The following is a 5,258-nucleotide window of genomic DNA, read 5'->3' as shown; positions in this document are numbered from 1 at the left end:
TGAATGAATTCCGATGAGCATGGTGGTCATGCTTTTCATTATTAGAGAAAGAAATTACAAGAAGGAAGATGATTACAAATTATGGCTTGAAAATGCTTCCTAATTGCCAATTGCTACTTATAGCTTCTAACCACTAACTGCCTAACAACTTGCCAATTAGGGAAAACTAGCAGAATCAAATCTAACTAACTCTGGACATGTCAGTCAGTTCCTAACTACCTTCCCAAGCCTGTATCATCTTCCAGCAAGTTCTCCTAGCTCTTCTCTGGCGACCATGTCTCTCTGTCATATACGTCAATGACTTTCATAGAAATAACAACAACACACATGAAACATAATAAAAATGAGAATTAGATCTGAGAATTGATGCAAAACAAAAAAATAAAAAACTTAAAGAAACAAATCTAAATTAGACCAAAAAAAATGAAACTTGAAGCATCGCAAAATCCACAACACCCGACAAGTTGGGAAAAACAAAGAAAATTGAAAGAAAAAAAAGATAAAGAGCAAAAAATGTGAACCCTTTGATCAAAATGAATGGTTATAAAAGACTTTGGCACGATGCTATGTTTTTTTAACTTGTACACCCTAGCCTTCATCTCGAAAGATACCAAATACTGAAGCTTTATGGAACAACTTCACATCCCCATTATTTTTTCCTAAGAAGAATTTATTTCTGCTTCCATTTGATTTTTGTTTTGTTTTTATCCTTTTTTTATATATACTCTTTGCCATTCTTCTCTTAACACTTCTATGATTAACTAAATTTTATTGATAAATCACCACTCTCTTTCCACTTGATTTTTCAACAGATGTAATGAAGATTGAATCTTACGATACATGACTACTACACGCCTACACTTTGAAAGTCACCCTCGTATGATTACGAGCATGTTTGATTTTCCGGTAACTGACCTCAAACATGCACAAATTCCAAGACAGATCTGACAAGCCGCTGAAAACACAACAGAAAAAACAAGAGTTGGAATGCTTTGGACTACCTCATTTTGCAAAGGCAGACGATTATCCAAACACACACTACATGTAGCAATACACATTTTTCACAAAGTCATATGGATAAAAAAATGGCAAATTACAAATGGGCAAATGAGATAAATTAAACACAAAAAAACGAGAAAACTTCATAAGTTTACTACTAGAATAAAAAGATTGAAGGTCGTCAAGGCTTATGCTGTCATGATCAGCTTCCATTCTACATCACCACTCTAGCTACCCCATTGTTACTGATAAATCATTACTCACATCACTATAATCTATCGCACTGAACTACTTGCTTCACGTTCATTATTTGCTATTACTGAATACACTTATCCAATTTTTATCCAAGCATTTCCATTCTCATAAATGTAGAGGTAAATCTCTATGAAACATGCACATTCCACAAAACCTTGTAGAATGATATGGCACCTTATGCAACCAACAACTATCAAATACTAATGAATGTCGCATCTCCAAGCTCTTTTATCAGTGAAAACAATAAAATGTGCCTTTCTGGTTTATTTAAAATTAGTTATCTGGATCTATTAGAGAATCCTAAGATTCAAAATAATGAATATTTTCCATAAAAAATGACACGTTTTTCTTCATCAAGGGCACTCTGGAATCAAGCAGACCAGGACAGCCGGAAAGGAACTTCAATAATGTCAGCAAGACTGGCCAAAGCAGCTGCAGAGGAAGCTGTCCCATGACAACCATTGAATATATAATTTTGGTTTGTTGGCTGATTCCGGTGCCAAGTTGTGTCAAACTGTTAGCAAAGATTTACTAGCAACCAAATACCTATAGAAATTGTATTAGCAACTTTGGTATGCACTTATGGAGTTAGTGCCAAACCTTTGCAACCAACTCTTACATCCTTGGTAGCGGTGACAGAAAGCACCTGCAACAGATATATATGATATACTTTTATGGTCGATAAAATGGTAGGGAACTAAATATGTATGTCAAAAAAACCCCTTGAGTGAAAAGACAAGCTATGAAGCAATGTTTTTTTGTGCTAGTGCCTAGAGCAAGGAAAACTTTATACTGAAAATTTCACTTTAGAATAGAACTTTATTCCATACAACCTTCTTAAGGTAAAAAACTAAAAATAAAAACTGCAATTTGGTCAACTAAGTTCCAATACCATGTCATGGCCATTTCATCTAAAAGCTTAAGCAACAAAGAAATACCTAAAAAATGGATTTGATCATCTTAGCTTCTACCAGACCTTTAGAATGATTAACATTAGATAAGGCAAACTCTGCTACAGCGAACTAACCCAGCAATAGTAAGCTATTCCAAATGAATTGATAGTGAAATTTCAACATATCAAAGGAAAATACAGAGAAGAAAGGTATAATATCCTCCATCCTATTCCTACAAAAGAAACTAAAAGGTATCCAACAAGCTATGAAGTAATTGTATCTTGCACTAACTTAACAGTAATTGTATCATGGACAACCAAAGTTAAACAAAAAAATAAATATACTATATTAAATAACTAATATAATATAATCACAACTTAGGGTATTACAACTCTGCATCAATTATTACAAAGTAAAACCAAGATCAAAATCAAGGTAAAATCTCAGGAATGACATGCACCTAAATTGTCATACACCCAGTAACTATTTATGGAGACTGCAAAGGCCTTTATCCAGATTTAATTGTTTGTAAATTACATAACTCAATCTTGAAAGGAGAATAAACTTTTCCACTACATTCCATGTCCTCAAGGTAAGTCACCAATTAGAGTTGACAAACTATATGCAACAAACCTCAGCTTCGCACAAAACAAAATTTGACAAAATCCTTAAGCAAAATAGCAACAATGCATACCAATTAAACAGTGAGCCCTTGTTCTTTCGCCTTCCTGAGCCACTTAAGAGTGCTCTCCAATGTAGAGTAAGCAGCAGCGTCCGTCAAGCTCTCGCTCTCGACTGCATAATCAAACACCTCATACTTCTCGGCAATTCTCCCTTCCCTACACAGAGCCCTGACAAACGTCCCATAAGAGGCCGTATCAAGCTTCAGACCACCCGCCCTGATCACCCCGTAGAACTCCACTGCCTTCTCCACCAACCTCGCCTTACACAAGCCGTGCAGCAGCGTGTTATACGTGCACTCATTAGGACTACACCCTTTGGCCTCCATCTCCCCCAACAACGCCAGTGCCCCGAGCGCATCCCCCTTCCTGCACAACCCATTCATCAGCGAAGTATAAGTGACCTCATCGGGAAAATAGCCTTTCTCCGCCATCACACGAAGCAGCTTCTTCGCCTCGGTCACCCTCCCCGACTTCGAAAGCCCGAAAATCAAAGTGTTATAAGTAACAAGATCAGGCTCCACACCTTCCTCCTTCATCTTATTATAAACCTCGATCACCTCACTCCCTCTACTCAACAGACAATACCCTTTCATAATGGTGTTGTAAACAAAGCAATCAGGCTTAAACCCTTCCTCATGAAGCACACTCACCAGCCTCATTGCCTCCCTCAGGTTCAGGTTCTTCCCATTGCACACATTGTCAATGAGAATCGTCTAAGTGAATAGATCGGGTTTTATGTCGAATTTTTCGCGCATTTCGTCGATGAAATCATAGACAGTGGCTACGGTGCGGGACTTACAGAGGTGCTTGACGAGGAAGTTGAAGGTGTAGGTGTCAGGTGGGCAGTGTTTGGAGGCGAATTCTTTGATCAGTTCAACGGCGAGGTCAAGGCGGGCGGCCGAGCAGAGGGAGCGGACCGCGACGTCCGCGGTGGTGGTGTCGGGGGTGATCCCGGCGGCGAGCATTAAATTTAGGGTTTGGTGGATTGGGGAGAGGGAATTGGAGGAATGGGAGAGGAGGATGTGGAAAGTGGAGCGATCGGGGGAGAAAGAAGATAGGGTTTTGGTGATGTGGTTGAAGAAATTGACGGAGTCGGAAGGAGTTTGGGCGAGTTTAGCGTAGGAGTGGAGGAGGGAGTTGGGGAAGCGGGGGTCGGAGTTGAAGAGTTTTTTGGCGTCTTGGAGGTTTGGGGATTTGAAGAGAGGAAGAGATGAAGAAGAAGGGTTTTGTTGTTGTTTAGAGGGTTTTGGTTTTCGAGGTTGTTGTTGTTTGTTTGGGAAGTGAGGGGGTTGGGGACGGAAGAGTGAAGAGTTGGGGTTTGCTATAGCGGAGCGGAATGAAGGAGGGATTTTGCCCATGGTTACAATTACTTCTTTAGTAAGCTGCTACATCCTCCAGCAACTGGGGTTTAGGCTTTTTCAACGTTTTGCTGCTTCTCAGCTAGAATGAAAGACTTCCCCAAGGTTGTGTTGGGGGGTAGATTTGAAATTTTAAAAAAAATTAGGATAAATAATTATTTTTATTTCAAAATATAGTGAACTAATGAATTCATCTCTAAACGATGGAATCGTGGAATTTGTAGATTTGTATAAAAAGGAAAATGAAAAATAAGGAAAGAAAAAAGGGAAAGGTTGTCAAAAATATTCTTTCAAGGTGATCTACCTGTTCGAATTGAAGGAAAATGAGAATGAGAATGAAAATAAAAACTGAAATTGAGAAATTAGTTCATCAACATTTTGATCAAGGTCATATAAACAAATATTTTTTGGTTTTGATGTACCACATATGCTAATCTATAATATTTATGAAGAAATGAATTTGTCATACTTTTTATATTTTCAAGGACTAAATCTTAATTTTTCATCTTTCAGAAATGAATATGTTAGTACCTATACTTATAGGGACGAAAATGACCATTTATCCTTAAAAATAACAATAACTTTTTAATTTGTTTTTAAAAAATATAAACTAATTTTTAAAATATGATTAGTTTCAAAATATTTTTTTAAAGTTTCATATTATATTAAAATTAGTTTAAGAGTGTTTTTGTGTAGTGGTGACAATAATGATAATGGTGGTGATGTCAGCGGCAACAACAACGATAGAGATAAAATCAAACAAACAAGGAAAATAAAGAAGTTCAACAAAAAAATATCAAATTATCAACAGAAAGAGAGGGATTCGAACTCTCAATACAAAAATTTGTACAACGGATTAGCAATTCGGCGCTTTAGTCCACTCAGCCATCTCTCTCCCCAGTTGAAAAATAGAATTACTTTGTTTATGTTATATCACATAAACAAGAAGAGCAAAAAATGGAGCTTGAAAAAAAAAAGACTTCTTTTTATCTTATATTTTTTTTCTATTTGATTTCGATTCATTATTATATTCTATATTCTTCTATTTTTTAGTTTCCTTTTTTCTTTTT

General features: G+C 36.8%; 1 pseudogene across 1 annotated transcript; it reads right to left on the bottom strand.

The window, feature by feature from the left end:
• On the bottom strand, positions 1–4,259 carry LOC114406561 (annotated as a pseudogene). Its single transcript, XR_003665452.1, has 2 exons — positions 2,842–4,259; positions 1–1,900 (listed from the first exon to the last, which is right to left on the bottom strand). The product of XR_003665452.1 is annotated as a pentatricopeptide repeat-containing protein At2g17670-like (transcript).
• Between the last annotated feature and the right edge of the window lie 999 nt (positions 4,260–5,258).

The sequence above is a fragment of the Glycine soja genome, chromosome 3, assembly GCF_004193775.1.
Source record: "Glycine soja cultivar W05 chromosome 3, ASM419377v2, whole genome shotgun sequence".
In the NCBI taxonomy this organism is placed as follows: domain Eukaryota; kingdom Viridiplantae; phylum Streptophyta; class Magnoliopsida; order Fabales; family Fabaceae; genus Glycine; species Glycine soja.
Note: the sequence above shows the minus strand (reverse complement) of the source record. Positions and strands in the feature narration are given on the sequence as shown.